The sequence below is a fragment of the Muscardinus avellanarius genome (assembly GCF_963383645.1).
Source record: "Muscardinus avellanarius genome assembly, chromosome: 1".
Lineage (NCBI taxonomy): Eukaryota > Metazoa > Chordata > Mammalia > Rodentia > Gliridae > Muscardinus > Muscardinus avellanarius.
The window spans coordinates 164063355-164080993 of NC_137786.1; positions in this window are offsets into that span (position 1 = coordinate 164063355).

Sequence of the window (17639 nt, forward strand, 5' to 3'; positions counted from 1 at the left end):
CCAAATTACTCACTTTTGCAAAGTTCCTTCATGAATATATGTAAGATACCATTCTTCTCACATATCCCATGTATTAGGGTGTGTATGTCTTTGGGGAACAGTTTTTCTGCCTATCACAATGGCTACTATTTATTATGCTTTTTGTACATGAACCTTACACTCTCCACAACACCATTATGTAGAGATTCTTATCTGCATTTTGCAGATAAGGAACCTGTGGCTCAGAGAACCGAAAATGCTGTGAAGTTACCTAGCTCAGAAGTGTTAAAATGGAGCTTTGAACTGAAGTAATTGAATTCCTAAATTTATATTCCTATCTACCTCTTCCTGTTGTCTTTTCTTATCAAGGATTTTGTAAACAATTCCTTGGTTCAGCAGAGAATTTCCACAGCAATGGCTAGGTTGCTAGGATGGTAGTGGTGGGGCTTTTATTCTCGGAGATTTATGGAGTAATTCAGAGTTGATGCTGAAAATAAAAACTTCTCAGGAATAACATGTTCTGCCAGCAGTGACCCCCTCTGCAGTAAATAAAGAATAATCTTCTGAAAGTATTCTAGCTGATTCTACCAAACTTTGTCCACTACAGACTTCTTTAATGTCAAAATAAATTAGTGAAAATTAAATTACTGCTTTCCAAACAAGAAATGTTGGGAATATAAAGCCCATTCTACTCTCACTAGACATATTGTCATCATGGAGAGATAGGGAAAACTCATGCCTTGAAAAGTCATTTTATGCAACAGAACTCAAATGTTCCTTACGAAAATAGGTTAACTCAGTTTCCATGGGAATGGTCCCTAATGCCATAGTTCCATTGCTGATAGCAAAAAGTGACAAAGACAAAAATATCAAAATAAGTGTAGTGGTAGTGACTGTTACTTCTTTCACTCTCATATCCCATTCTAACTGTTTCTTTAGATTTCAGACATCACCTCCGATTCTATTTTGAGAGCAGGCACTAACTCATTCATTTGTACCCACATCATTTAGCACAGTGTCTAATAGGAGGTAAATGACTCATAAAGGCTGGGCAATGCAACTGAATACTACATTACCCTGGTAGAGTGGCTCCCCGAAACAATCTGCATGTTGGTAGCCCTTGACTCACCTGAGGAGACCTGAAAATATATAGATTCTCTACATTTATGGTAGAGCTTCCCAAGTATAAGACTTGGAATGAGACCCAGATACTGGGATTTCTTAGGGCCTTGCAGAGGCTTCTGTGTGGACCCGCATTTTAGAATCATCATCTAGCCTTATATACATATTTGTATAAGCAACATACTAGAACCCCAGCTGTGAAAAGCAAATTATGACTGATTATTCTCCATGCAAAAGAATGGAGGAAACTTCTTTTACTCAGTGTGGGCCTACTTTGGGGCAGAAACTGGACCAAGTCAATCAAGGATAGTAGAACGAGCCCTATCACTGCAAAATGTAAAATTGTATTAGAAAATGGAGACTACCTTTAAGATTCAAGCATGGCTGAAAGAATTTTGGGGACTGATTGGGAACTGAGGTGACTCTGACACCACTTGAATTAAAAGAGGAGATGGAGGGGATCAGGGAAAAGGCCACCAAATGCTGTGTGCATGTATGCCATTATCACGATGAACTCTATTAAGATGTGAGACTATCATGCACCAATAAAAGTATCTTAAAAAAAGGAAGGGGGACTTGGGATTTGTTGATTTGCTTCAAGGACAAAGGAAACGAAAGCAGGAAAGGAAGCTTTGCACCGGTTTGTACTGAAGATGGTGCTCTCTGCCAGCCCCCTGCGGGCCCTCGCACATCGGGCGTCAGTGGGCTTGCATGGACACAGGCATGGCCAGCAGCATAGTGGTGTTTCCAGGGTTTGACTGTTGTATGTTTAGCAAAAGCAAGACTATGGTTCTGGTTTTAGGTATGGAAGTGACAAAAATTTGAGCAGAAAACCAGAGCAGAAGAATATTGTTGGCTCAGAGAACTAATGCATAGAGCTTGTAAGGACCAATCTTCTGTGACTGTGTGTGTGTGTGTGTGCGCACGCGCGTGCTGCCTGAGGATTGGACTTTCTACCTCTGAGCCTCACCTCTGGCCTTTTAAATATTTTATTTGGAAACAGGGTCTCACTAAGTTGCTGAGAGTCTCACTGTTTGCTGAGTCTAGTCTCTAAGCTTCCATCTTTCTGCTTAGCTCCAAAAGTACTGAAATTACAGTTGCGTGCCACCACACCCAACTCTAATGATCCTTACATAAGAAAAATGGTGCTGTCCTTACAGTGCTATTCTTACTCACAGGATATTACAGTGTGGCCTAGGAATCCTTGGATATAATAAACTAATGGGAATGACAAATGAGAATAAAGAAAAGAATAACAGTGTAGCAGGTGATATGAAATAGTCTCTAAATCCAATATGAGTTTACACCCAAAAGATATGGATAAAAATAAAAGGGGAAAAGAAAAAAATAAAAATAGAAAGAACCTGTTATTTATTTACTTATTATTTTTTTTTTTTGCAATACTGGGGATGGAACACAGGGGAATTGTACCTCTGAGCTACACCCCCAGTCCTACTTTTTTATGCTTTATTTTGAAACAGGGTCTCACTGAGTTGCAAAGGGCCTCACTAAGTAGCTGAGGCTGTCCCTGAACCATGATCCTCCTGTTTCAGCCTCCCACATGCTGGGTTACAAGTGTAAACCACCAGGCTGGGCTACTCTGTTTTAAATAAATACAATAGTTTAATTTTTTTCCTCTTAGCTATATAAGTAATAATAGAGAAAAAATAATAAGTGAAACTATAACTTACACGGAAGACAGACAGTACATCCAATGTATTTAGTTTGTTTATAGAGACTGGAAAGAATTCTTTGAGCAGCATAAAGTTTTGTCTACATGTTTCTTTTGGGATGCTAGTTATTTGTGGAATTAAAAAACAGGTACTTTTGTACTTCTGTTTTCTAAAACCTATGATATTCCTCAATTTTAACTCATAATAAACTGATGCAGTTGGATACTTAGCTAGAAACATAAAATGTAGCATAAACTTTGCTGCCTTTGTTTGTGTTCAAAATTTTGGTCATATAAAACCAGATTGATTGCACAACGTTATATAAACATTTGAACATTAAAAAAAAAAGAAACAAAGAAGAACCAGATTGGTTTTTATAACAATTGAGAAAACATATGAAACCCTAGTTTCTGGTCTGGAATCAGCATAAGTAAATGACCCATGGGTAAAAAGAGACTCAACAAATGTCCAGTGCTCTGAACAGTGCTGCAGGGCAGTACTGGAGGGATTTCTCCCATTACTACATTGTCTGTTACCTTCAGCACCTCTGTGTGCCAAGTATGGTTAAATTGTAGGGCTGGAAACCAATAAAACAAGACAGAGCCAGGCATGGTGGAGAACACCTGTAATCATAGTACTTGAGAGGCTAAGAGAAGAGGATCGATCACAGGTTGAAGGCTAGCCTCAGAAACTTAGCAAGACCTCCAGAAACTAGAAAGCCTGTTTCAAAACAACAGGTTTGGGGTGTAGCTTGAAGGTACAATGTCTCTGTGTTCAATCCCCTGTATAACACACACACACACACACACACACACACACACACACACACACACACCAGAGTATCTGCTTTATTATTCATTGATATTTTATTATAAAATAATTCATGAAATGTTTATAGTGTGCATCACATTTGTGAGTTTGTTCTATGACAGAAAGCACTTATCTTTTTTTTTTTTTTTACCACTTCTATTCCTAATGCCCTCTGCAGGCTCTACGCATTAATGATTTGTGGAATGAATGAAGGATCAATGGATAATCTTGGGCATTAAACGGCTAAACAGGAAACTCAGAGCTTCATGTAAACTACTCTTTTGGGGGGATACTTTACCGAGCATATAACATAGAAAGGCCATATTGCTGGATGTAGAAGATACATGTGTTCTGCTTCCACTACAAACAGGAAGGGCTCTTCTCACCAAAATGGAATATTAAACCCCTCAAAATATAATAGTGTCACTATAGTCTAGGCTAAATACAGTAAAAAGAAACCTCACAATTCGAGTCATTTAACACACACAAAAAAACCCCATGATTTCTGTTCTATACCACCCAGTGTTTTAAGCGGCTCTGTCTCTACGAGCAGTAGCACCTTCGGTCTAGCCTCTTCCATCTTGTGGTTCTACCATTTTGAACAGTTTCTTTCCAAAACTTTAAAATAGGGGTAGAATAGGGAAGATATCTGACATGTTATGACCAAGATTTGAAGTGTTATAGATTATTTTCACCCATATTTCATTTATATGGTCCCACTGAGGCATAAAAGGGCTAGAAAATATAGTCATCTAGTGTTCCTAGGAAGAAAATAAAATGGTTTGGTGAACCTATGGCACTGCTTGGTGTTATATGTCTATAACACTGAGTTTTAAAATAATAAGAATGGTGCCAGGCTCAGTGTCAAAACCCTGCAATTCCAGTATTTGGGAGGTTGAGACAGGAGTATTGTAAGTCTGAGGACAGCCTGGGCAAATTTAGTGAGATCCTGTTGGAAAATAGAAAATAAAAAATGGCTGGAGGTATATCTCAGTGGCAGATTTTTGCCCTTGGGTTCTGTCCTTAGTTCCACATATACACAAATGTAGTACTTCTATTCATAGCCAATGGGCACTGAAATATTTTGGAGACTTCTTTAATAAATACATAATCAAATATTAATTAATTAATCTACTTGCTATTTTATTTTATTTTTTGGTGGCACTGGGGTGGAACCCAGGGGCTTTTCTACATCTGGGCTATATTCCCAGACCTATTTTATATTTTATTTGGAAACAGGGTCTCACTGAGTTCCTGAGAGCCTCACTCAGTAGCTGAGGCTGGCTTTGAACCTGTGTGATTCTCCTGTCTCAGCCTCCCCAAGCGCTGGGATTACAACCATGTGTCACCATGCCGGGTTCCACTTGCTATTTTATGTTTGAAGTTATTGCTACACTCCTATATTTTCTTTGCCTTACAGTCTGGAAGGGAAGACAAATCGGCCACTATAATGAGGTAAGAAAAACATTATAATAGGAAAGCATAGCATGTTGTGGGAGGCCTATGGTGATATTTTTAAAAATAATTACTAATAACCTGAGTATTTATTATGTATCATATATTTTACATACATTATTTTATTTTCCACAATTCTGGGATACATTCGATTATTACTATTTTATAGATAAACTAAGGCATAGAAAAAAGTGGTCACTTACTCAAGATTTCATAGTAATAAACATACTGAATAAGCAATGAGTACCCCTGTTTGTGAATTTTTCTAAAACCAGAGCTGGATGGTTTTACCCTAGATTAGATTATATAAAATAAAAATACTGTTAAATTCCCATAATATAAACCATATAAAATGAACAGAGACTATTCTATGAGCACACAGAGATCCTCATTAAGGAACTAGAAGGAACAGCAGAGAAGGGGACAGTAAAACCCAGTGTACATCCCCTTGGTCTGATACTCAATGCTCTAAAAGTAGAGTCCACAGAGTTTCCTCTTTAAACAAAAAAATGTAATTGCTTTTTTGTACTTCCTACTTAAAAAGTATTATCAGTCACTTCAATAAGGACAAACACACACACACACACAGTGAAGGGAAGAGAGAGAAAGAGAGAGATTGATGGAAGAAAAAGAAAAAGAAGGAGGAAGAGAAGGAAGAAGGAGGAGGAGAAAGAGGAGGAGGAGGAGGAGGAGGAGGAGGAGGAGGAGGAGGAGAAAGAGGAGGAGGAGGAGGAGGAGGAGAAGTGTCATCGCTGCCTTCTAGATTTGTTCCTTTGTCCCTTATGCTGGAACGTGCTTTGCCCTGGCAATGTAGTTACATATCCACATAAACACATAAAAATTATTTCTGGGTTCTTACAGTCCCTCTCAAAGTAAGTAAGAAAATTTATGCACATCTTACATAATTTATTTTTTTGTGCTTCACGTAGCATCAGTACACAATATGATTTATATTTATTATTTGTAATATGAAAGCCATTATATTTCCACAATAAAAAAGCAAAACAATAGTGATAGAATTCTGCCTAATCTCAATATGACCTGCTCCTCCCCTCAATCTTTCTGCAAGAATTTAAATTTCTAGGCAATATAAATTTCTCCCTGAGGCAAAAATAAAACCAAAAGAAACATTCAATAATTGCGCTGCAAATTAGAGAAGCCAGCTAGAATAGGGTAGTTAATTCGGACATTTTCCACTGCAATAATGTAGAAATAGTAGATTTAATGAGAATTGTATAATGAGGTGGGGGTAACAATTTCATCCTGAGCCCAAATTGCGTTTTTCTACCCACAGGATGGATTAAAGAGGTGGATTGAGCAAGAAACTCACCTGGTGAACACACTGTTTCTGCAGATGTAAGTGGCACGCAGCTGGCTTTAACTGCAACGATTTGGTTACCGTGTTTGGTTTTACATGAAATAGAGAGGAACCTGAAGCTGGGGAGAAGGAAATGTGATTTTTTAGTGGGGCTTCACAGTCAGCAATGAGAATTGCTTTCCTAAAACCAGGAGTTTTCTTGATGAAAACATTCTCCGACATGCTCAACATTGCCTTGGGATGAATTCTTCCAGAAACAATGGAACACTTCCTCCTTATTATGCAGTTTTATAGCATTTTAATGTCTACTTCCTGTAATATTGTGAAGCGCTTACACTGCCCTCTGCTGCTTTCCAAGCTGCATGACTAGGGTGGTCACAAGTTAAAGGTTGAATTGACTCAATTCAAATTAATTTTGTGTGTGTGGGGGGGGTGTGGGAAGCGAACTGGAGATTGAATCCGGGACCATTCTACTTCTGAGCTATATATATAATCCTATTTTATTTATTTTTAAGTTTTGAAACAGAGAGTTACTCATTTTTTGAGGGTCTCGCTAAGTTGCTGAGACTGGCCCTAAACCTTGGTCTCCCAAGTACTGGGATTTCAGCTGTGGGCCACCACCTCATTTTTGTTTTGTTTTTGTTTTTGTTTTAGCATGTGTCAGACATTGGGGATACAAGAGCAACTTTAATAAAAATCAATAAAATAATAAATAAAGCATAAATTTCATAATCAGTTAAAACAGATCTGCCCAATTTCTGTCCTACCCCATGCCAATTGTGAGACTGAAGAATTTATGAAAATCCCCTCAGATTCAGGACTCACTTTCACAGTATATAAAATAGGAATACTAATACTTATTTCCTTAATATTTTAGAAATAAGTCATGTGTGTTAAAGCCTAGAAACAGAATTCACCAATAGTACAAAGCTACTGTAATACTGATTAGTCATGTACAAAATAAGACAAATGGAGAACCTCAATATTATTACAGGAGGAGAAACTGATTAGATAGCTATTGTAGAAACATAAATTAAAATATATTTAAAAGAGGTCATCAGCCAGGCGTGGTGGCGCACGCTTGTAATCCCAGCATTCCGGAGGCTGAGACAGGAGGATCACAGTTTGCAGAATGCCTCAGCTACTTAGTGAGGCCTTCTGCAATTTAGTGAGACCCTATTTCAAAATAAAGAATACAAAATAGGGCAGGGGTGTAGCTCGGAGGTCTAGTGCCCCTGGGTTCCATTCCAGGCCCGCAATAAATAAATACATAAATAAACAAACAATAAGTAAAAGAGGCCATTAGCTATGAAAATGAAACTGCCTTTAGGAAGTCTAATCTGGTAGCCAAATGGAGGCCACTCAGTAAATAGTAAGAGGTAGGTAAGACGAGGGGCAGCAGTACTAACAGGAAGGGAAGCAAAGTCAACACAGTCATGGTAGAGGTTGGATACTGATAATGTGGTAATTGATTGGCTTACAGCATATGAAGGAAAGGAAAATAGATTTTAGATGTGTTAGGGAATAATGGTGGCCAAATTCAGAGAATACATGTTAGGGTAGTAAACATAAAGAAAAGGTAAGAGTGTGGGAGAAAGGCGGGAACTAATATTTATCTGACACATACTAAAGAAACTAATTCCCTTTATTCCTCGCAACAATCCTGCAACATAGACTCTATTATTCACAGGTTAAAAAGTTGAAGTCCAGCTGGGCGTGGTGGCGCACGCTTGTCATCCCTGCGCTTGGGAGGCTGAGACGGGAGGATCAGAATTCGTGGACAGTCTCAGCTAGTTAGTGAGATCCTTAGCAACCCGGTGAGACCCTGTTTCAAAATAAAGAATAAAAAATAGAGCTGGGTTGTAACTCATAGGTAAAATGCCCCTGGGTTCCATCCCAGTACCGAAAAAAAAAAAAAAAAAGTTGAAGTGCAGATAATTGTCTTGTTAATTGCACCCAGTAAAGAATCAAGTAGCTGGGATTTAAAGAATTGTATTTAGTTTCTGATCTCCGTGCCCTTTGCATTATGCTAATGCAACATCAGTAAAAACCAGCAAATAAAGAGATCCTGGCTCAAGAATGCGTTCCTCAGCATCCATGATGCTCCTACGGATGTTGTTGCTTCCTTGGGTGTGGAGGACAGGAGGATGACACTTGCCTGTCATGGTCATGCACTGCTCCACCCTGAGCATCCTCCAGAGGCCTGCTGTTGCTGGGTGTTCCATCCTCACCGGTGTTTAAAATGAGCAATAGATTTGACAGCTGATTTAAAGTTTCTTCAAATGCCCATTTGTTTCGATAAGATTCATTACTCCCTCATAACTGTGCCATGTGCTTAATTCCCTAAACAACGCTGATCAGAACACTGCAGCAGAATGCTAATGGAGAAAACTTCCCTGGCATCTCTGTTCATCTCCTCCCAAGAGATCACGTCTCAACAGCAAGGAATGGCACCATTTTATCTTTACTTAAGTCACAATGTCCTCTAGGTTCATCTATGTTATCACAAGTTATGAGATTTCTACATTTTTAAATTTGAATAGTATCCTGTTGAGTATACTTACCATATTTTCTTTATCTATCCATCCACTGATGGATACTCAATATGATCTCAACTACATATCCATGCGCAAGACAATGAATCTAGATAAACTTTACTCCCTTCACAAAAATTAGCTCAAAGGCTGTCGCAGACTTAAACATAAACACAAAACTACAAAACTACTAGAACATAATATAAGAAGAAAACTTAGATGTTCTTAGGTTTAGTGATGACCTTTTAGATACAACACAACCCATAGGAGAAATAATCAATAAGTTGAATTTAATTAATATTAAAAACTTCTGCCGGGCATGGCGGCGCACGCTTGTAATCCCCGCACTTGGGAGGCTAAGACAGGAGGATCACGCAGGTACAAAGCCAGCCTCAGCTACTTAGTGAGGCTTTCAGCTACTTAGTGAGACCCTGTTTCCAAATAAAATATAAAATAGGTCTGGAAGTGTAGCCCAGGGGTAGAAAGGCCCTGGGTTCCACCCTCAGTACCACAAAAAAAAAAAAAAAAAAAAAAAAAAAAAACTTCTGCTCTGAGCTGGGCGTGGTGGCACACACTTGTAATTCCCGTACTTGGGAGGCTGAGACAGTAGGATCTCACAGGTTCGAAACCAGCCTTAGCTACTTAGTGAGGCTCTCAGCAGTTTCGTAAGACCCTGTTTCCAAATAAAATATAAAATAGGTCTGGGAGTGTAGCCCAGGGGTAGAAAGCCCCTGGGTTCCATCCTCAGTAATAAAAAAAAGAAAAAATAAAGAAGGAAGGAAGGAAGGAAGGAAGGAAGGAAGGAAGGAAGGAAGGAAGAAAGAAAAACTTCTGCAAAGACACTGTCAACAAAATGAGGAAACAAGCCACGAATTGGAAAAAAAATTTGCAAAAGACATTTTTGAAGAACTCTTCTTAAAATATGCAAAGAACTTTTAAAACTCAATATTAAGAATAATAACAACCTATTTAAAAATAAGTATATGATTAGAAAACCACATGTTTAAGTAAAGATATACAGATCCCAAGCACACATATTAAACATATGCTTAACATTACATGTTGTTCAGAAATTTCAATTTAAAGTAACAATTAGTTACCATTCTATACCTTCTAGAATAGCTAAACATTCAAACATTAACATCTCTACTAGTGAAGATATGGACCAACAGGAATTCTTATTTATTGTGGGCATGGAAACTTGCATAACCACTATGAAAGATAGTTTGACAGTTCCTATAAAGCAAAGCTTACTCACACCACATGATGCAGTAATCATGTTCCTTGTCATTTAGCTAAATAAGTTGAAAATGTATGTCCATTCAAAAACTTGCAAATAAGCCGGGTGTGGTGGCCCACGCTTGTAATCCCAGCACTTGGGAGGTGGAGACAGGAGGATCACGCAGGTTCGAAGCCAGCCTCTCTGGCTTAAGAAACCCTGTTTCCAAATAAAAATCTAAAATAGGTCTGGAAGTGTAGCCCAGAGGTAGAAGTGTTTCATCTCCAGTACCACCAAAATTAATAATAATAATAATAATAATAATAATAGAAAAATTAAAAAAATATAAAACAAACTTGGACATAGGTTTTCATAGTAGCTTTATTCATAGTTGCCAAAGCTTGGAAGCAACCAACATGTCCTTCAGTATGTGAACAGGTATGCACATTAGGATACATCTATAATATTGTAATATTATTCTAAACAATGGAATCTAAATAATGGAATATTATTCAGAATTTTAAAATCTGAGCTATCAAAATATTAAAAGGCATTAAGGAATCTTAAATATATATTACTAAGTGAAAGAAACCAATTTTAGAAGGCAATATACTATTACTTAAAGTGAAATAAAAATTTCAGCTATATATTATCTTTAAAAAGGCAAAATCAAAGCTGGGCGTGACAGCGTATGCTTGTAATTCCAGTATTTGGGAGGCTGAGACAGGAGGTCCAGGTTCATGGACAGCCTCAGCTACTTGGTGAGGCCTTCTGCAATTTAGTGAGAGCCTGTTTCAAAAATAAAGAATTAGAAATAGGGCTGGGGGTATAGCTTGGAGATCGAATGCCCCTAGGTTTCATCCCCAGTACCGCAAAATAAATAAATAAATAATTAAATAAATAAATAAATAGGCAAAACCATAGAGACAGTAAAGACATGAGTTAATTTTAGGTTTGGTGTTAGAAAGTAAGGAATAAATGGAGCACAGGGAATTTATTCAGTTAAATTATTCAGTTAATTTTGACAGTTAAACAATTCTGAGGCTGAATAGTAGAAATATGTCATCATATGTTTGCAAAAACACAATTCACAACACCAATAGTGAACCATAAAGTAACTTTGGACTTATAGGATGATATAATATGTTAGTATTGGTTCACAACAAATGTACCATTTAGGCACAATATGTCTAAGGTAGAGAAGACTGCTCATATATGAGAACATAGGGCATGTATCAGGTTTCTCCAAAAGAACAAAAGCCATAGGTGTGTGTGTGTGTGTGTGTGTGTGTGTGTGTGTGTGTATGATTATAGAAGACTATAATCATAGTCTAGCTTACATAATAAGAACAGCTAGCTGACATAATAAGATTAGCTTACATAATAAGAACTAGACTTACATAGACTAGCTTACATAATAAGAACAATGGCTCTCTGCAAGCTAGAGTGCTATAGGAACCTGTAGCTGCTCAGTCTGAGAAGCTGGAGCCTCAGAACAAGAGTGACCAATTATGCAGCCCTGGTTGGAAACTGAAAGCCTGGCAGCTCCCTGGAGAATTGCCAGTGAGAGTCAGCTTCAGAATTGTGAAGGAGCTGGAGTCCAGTGGCCATAGGTGGTGGCAGCAGCAATGGGCACACTTGCTCAAGAATTGAGCTGCACCCATCAGCCTTTGTCCTTCTTCTGCATTTTGTTTCACCTGGGCCCTCGGCCTATTGGATGTTGCCCCCAAATATTTAGGGTAGATCCCTCTATTTCAGTTTGCTGTCCCACATGCTGGTGATCTCTGAAAACACTCTCATAAATCAACCACAAGTCTCTTAATCCTAATTGTTACTCAGTCCAGTCAAGTTGACAACCAGGTTAGTCATCACAAGGGATATGGGAACTCTGTTTTCCACTCAATTTTGCTATGAAAGCTAAAATTACTCTAAAAATATTATCTATGGGGAAAAGCAATAAAAATTTACCAAAATGTAAAGACTTTCTTCAATAAAACATATATTCCAATGGTCAATATTATGGTTTGGATCCAGAAGGTGCCCCAAAGTCTTATGTTGAAAGCATGGTCCCCAGTGCAGCAAGGTTCAGAGATGGGGCTTTTAGGTTATGAGTGGACCATGAAGACTCCAATATCATCGGTGGGTTCATGCACACTCTGCTAGCTGAATGGACAACTGGGATAGGGGGAACACCTGGAAGAAATAGGTCACTGAGGTGTGGCCTATCTTCTCCCCGGCCCCTTGCTCTGCAACCTGCTCTGCCTGTTGGCTGCCATGAGCTGAGCAATTTTCTTTTGCCATACTCTTCACAATGTTCTACTTCACTGCAGGCCCAGAACAATGGACTCAGCCTACCATGGACCAAGAACTCTGAAATCACCAGCCAAAATGATGGCTTCCTCCTCTAAGATATACTTGTTAGATATTTTGTTCACAGTGGCAAAAAATAACACAGTCAAGAAGCATATGAAACACTTCTCCATATCTTACTAATAAAAGCTCACCAGGATGGCAAAAGTGAAAGGCAACAATTAGCCAATATATGAAATAATAGGCACTCTCCCACACTGTTGATGGAAACATAAATTAATACAAGTGATACGATAAACTACTTAAATACAAAGCTGATTCTATGACTCTGGGATTTTGTTCTTTGACATAGTTTCCACAAAAATATGTATGCATATTCACTAAAAATATGCAGCATTATTTGTAATAGTAAGTTAGATATAACACTCTTAGTAATATTCATTCAATATAATGTAATGAGCAAAACATTAGTACCTCTGAAGGATGGATAAAGTTAAAAAAATTAAGGAAAAAAATGCAACCTATATTATGCAATCACATGCATACAAACTTTAAAAAACAGACATTAATCCATGATGCTAAAAGTTAACCCCCAGAGAAAATAGATGATCAGGGGATGAAAGGAAGTACTTTTTTTGGATATTTATTCTGTTTCTCCTCTCTCTCTCTCTCTCTCTCTCTCTCTCTCTCTCTCTCTCTCTCTTTCTTTTTTTTTTAAGTACTAGGGATGGAATTCAGGGACATCCTACCTCTGAGTTACTCTGAGTTATACCCCAGCCTTATTTTTTATTCTTTATTTTAAAACAGGGTCTCACTAAGTTGCAGTGGGCCTCACTAAGTAGCTGAAGTTGACCATGAACCTACCTCTGTCTCCCAAGTGCTGGGATTACAAGCATGCGGCACCATGCCCAGCTTGTTACATTTCGGATTATGGGCGGTCTTTACACACTTGGGTTTATTTTATGGAAAATCACTGAGTTATATACTTAGTATTTTTCACTTGCCTGTGTATATTTTCCATGAAGTCATATTTTTAAAACATGCACAATTTTATGGGCTAATTTATGTATTTTTAAATTGGAAGACACTAAAAAGTGTTTAAAACATATGTGTGTGAGTTTGTGCATGTGTTTGTGTACACCAAAAACTTCTGGATTGAATTTGGAGATCTTAGCACGTATCACATATTTGGAGATTTGTTTTGTAGATGTAGTCTTTTTTCACATGAAGCCTCGTATCTTACCTATGCTGAGCCAGCCTAGTTCTGATTACTGCTTTGTGGGAACTGGTGGCAGATGGTGGGGAGGGTGTGTTGAGAATGGATGGCAGTCTGCTACCCTGGAATGTAGACGTTTCACAGCTTGTCCTGGAGGCAATCAGAATATACAATGACATGCTTTGACAAACAGACGAACAACAAACCTGAATCATGTCTGGACTTTCAGGTGAAATCAGCTCAACACAAATATCATTTTCTCAAAACTGTTTTGTTTAATTTTTATAGACTACATATTACGCCCAGTATTTGAATCCAGACTAAAGTTTGGAACAAATGGGATAATTTGTGCATAAAGTATGTTATGAAAACATTTTAACATTTTGCATGATATGGTAAAATACAACATAATGCTGTGAATGTCATAAAAATTCGGTGGCATGAAATGTGGGATTGAACAATTGCATTGTGAATTTTGAAGCAGAGTTTTTGTTTGGTCTGAACAAAAAGCACAAATTTACAAACCGTGATAGTGATTCCACACACAAACATCAGACTGAGAAAAGTCCCACATGACTATGAGGATCTTACTCCTCCACCAGTCTTTCCCCAGTTGAGCCCCAGCTTCAGAATTTGAGTCTACACCCATTAAAAACTAGATTGGCAGGAGACAGAAACAACTGTGATATGTCCTTGCTTGAGTCATCATTATCCTGCTACCATTTAGGTAGACATCTTTTTAATGTCCTATTTTATAATAAAATACAAATGCGAGTCATTTTAGCTCAAAAACACCAAATTTAAAGCAAGAAGGTTGATGATGGGTGGTAAGTTACAGTTAGATTGATATAAGAAGTTCCTGTGTGCTATTGCACAGCAGAATGCTTATACAATTATGCATCATGCATTCCAAAATGTTAAAGAAAAGATTTTTAATGATTTTATCATAAATAAATGGTAAATGTTTGATGCGATATAGTTAACCTAATTCATACATTATACAATTTATACATGTATCAAACCATCACATGGTATCCATTAATATGTCTGAGTCTTATGTTTTTATGTATCAGTAACAACTTAAAAAGGAATAATTTTAAAGCCAAGCATAGTAGCACACATGTGTAATCCCAGTACTTGGGAGACTGAGACAGGAGGACTGCGGTTCATGGACAGTCTCAGCTACTTAGTAGGCCCTCCACAACTTAGTGAGACCTTGTTTCAAAATAATGAATAAAAAGAAATAGAACTGAGGGTGTAGCTCAGAGGTAGAATGTCTCTGGGGTTCCATCCCCAGTTAAAAAAAAAAAAAAGTACCTTGCCGGGCGTGGTGACGCATGCTTGTAATCCCCGCTCTTGGGAGGCAGAGACAGGAGGATCGCGCAGGTTTGAAGCCAGCCACGCACGCTGGCTTTACGAGACCCTGTTTCCAAATTTTAAAAAATGTAAAAATAGGTCTGGAAGTGTAGCCTGGAGGTAGAAGGGCTTCCAGGAACACCAGTACCACCAAAAAAAAAACAAAAGTACCAGGAAAAAAACAACAACAAACAAACAAACAAAAAAAAAAACAGTAAAAGAAAGTGATGGGGACAAGTATGTACAGACCCTGGAATGATTGGAATATTTTTTTTTGTGTGTGTGTGTGGTGTTGGGGATTGAACTCAGGGGCATTCTACCTCCGAGATACACCCTCAACCATATTTTATTTTTTATTTAGAAATGGGTGCTTGCTAGCCGGGCATGGTGGCGCACACTTGTAATCCCCACGCTTGAGAGGCAGAGACAGGAGGATCGCGCAGGTTCCAAGCCAGCCGTGCTGGCTTAAGAGACCCTGTTTCCAAATAAGAAAGTATAAAAATAGGTCTGGGAGTCTAGCCCGGAGGTAGAAGGGTTTCCAGGAACCTCAGTACCACCAAAAAAATTTAAAAAAAAAAGGGTTCTTACTAAGTAGCTGACAGTCTCACCAAGTTGCTGAGGCTGGCTTCAACCTTGTGATTCTCCTGTCTCAACATAAGTACTGGTATTATAGACGTGTGCCTCCACTTCTAGATTGGAATGATGTTTTAATTTAACAACAGTCATTTTTCTAAGAAAGAATGAGTTGAGAAATTAAGTGGGCACAATTAGCTGTGTCATAAACACAGACCTCTTTTGGCCTTGGTTTTGGTCTGTTTCATACACCTTTGAGTGGCAGTTATTCTGAGCCATTTTCCTTATGACTCATGGTGGATGATGTTTGTATATATGACATTATGGGTATATACTGATTTTTTTCAGAGAACTATAAAAGCTTCTTCAAGTATGTACAGTATAGAGCCCCACAGAAATATTTTATTTCTAATGAGGCACTCATAAAAATATTTGTTGTGAGAATGTGAATAATAAAATCAGTCCCAAATGAGTAATTTACTTTAAAAGGCCAAATAATATCATATTAATCTAAACTAAATGCTATTAATTTCAGAATAACTTATTTTCTTCTAGGCTTGTATTCCACAGGTAATATTAAAATGAACATATTATATCAATTCAAGATAATGCAATAATTTATTGTATTGCTAAAATTCTAATAATAGCTGGATACAGTAGTACATGCCTGTACTCTCAGGACTTGGGACGTTGAGGCAGGAGGATTGCAGGTTTGAGGTCAGCCTCAGCAACTTAGAGAGACCCCAGTAACTTAGTGAGGCTCTGTTTCAAAATAAAAACAATAATAAAATAGGGCTAGGAGTGTAGCTCAGAGGCAGGGTGCCCCTGGGTTCAATCCCTAGTCCCACTATATATTCTATCATGTATATTATCAACACTATATATAATACTAATTTAAAAAAAAAATACTAGCCTGTATGATTTGGTAAAAGGCACATTTTTTTGTGAATTTAGGATGAAGTATTTTACACATTTCTTGCAATGATAAATACCAAAGATAGCTGCATTGGAATATAGCTGATTAGCTGCATAGACAGTCTCCTGCTTAAGAAAACATAACAGAACATAAATTAATGATTATAATTTTATTGTAGGAGTGCCCTTGAAAGCACCCTATTTTTTGTAAAGGCCCCATAAATTTGAGTAATAAATACATGAAATATACTTCTTAAATGATAGCACTCTAACACCACTGTTATGTCCTATAACTATAAAGTTATTGCATTCTCCAAGAAAAGTTGATATTTCTGGTGGAGAAGATCTGTTCACAGGATATAGAAACATTATCGTAGATTGGGGAGAGAACTAATTTGGAGTCAGTGGCCCGAGTTCACATTCAGCCTTTGAATCTATACTGACCAAGTAAGTACAGGTGATCATTTAATTTCTCTGAATCTCATTTTCCCTAGATTCTGAGAGCAGAGAAAGAGAAAAAGAAAGAGAGAAGGCAGTGCAAAAGTGAGCCAAGAGCCAGATCTCAGCAGGAAACTCACTCCAGTCTACTCCCAGTGGGAAACTTTAGAAGAGCTCCATAGTCCTGGTCTCACCTTGGAGCCAGGAGTGTCCTGTGCTAACCTCCAATCCATAAGTCCCAACTTGGGCAATACTGCCTCCAGGGAATGCGTGCTGCAAAGAAATGCAGATTCACTGAGGAATGGTGATTTGTGACTGTATCTTTATTTGCTTAAAGAAGGCAGATTTACAAGTGTGTTTGTTGGGGGAGGGTAGAGTTCTGAGTATTTTATTTTTAAAGAGGGCAGCGAGCCAAATAAATTTGGAAATCTATGCCAGTAGGTCACTAGATATAATATATGGGCCTGCAAGAAGTAGGACTAGGACATCTCTCCCTGTCTTATAGAGGACAGTTTTTCTGAGGAGGAAGTCTTCAAAGCAGTGGAGACGGTACATAAGCAATGGAGCATTCATACGTTCTTCCTTCTCTCTCTCTTTTATTTTAGCCCTGACCTGTAATAATCCTTAATTTCTGTTATAGTAATCTTTGTCCCACATGGTTGAAATTTCAAGGTTTTTCTCACCAGACTGGTCATTTCCATGCTTGTATCCTGAAATATCA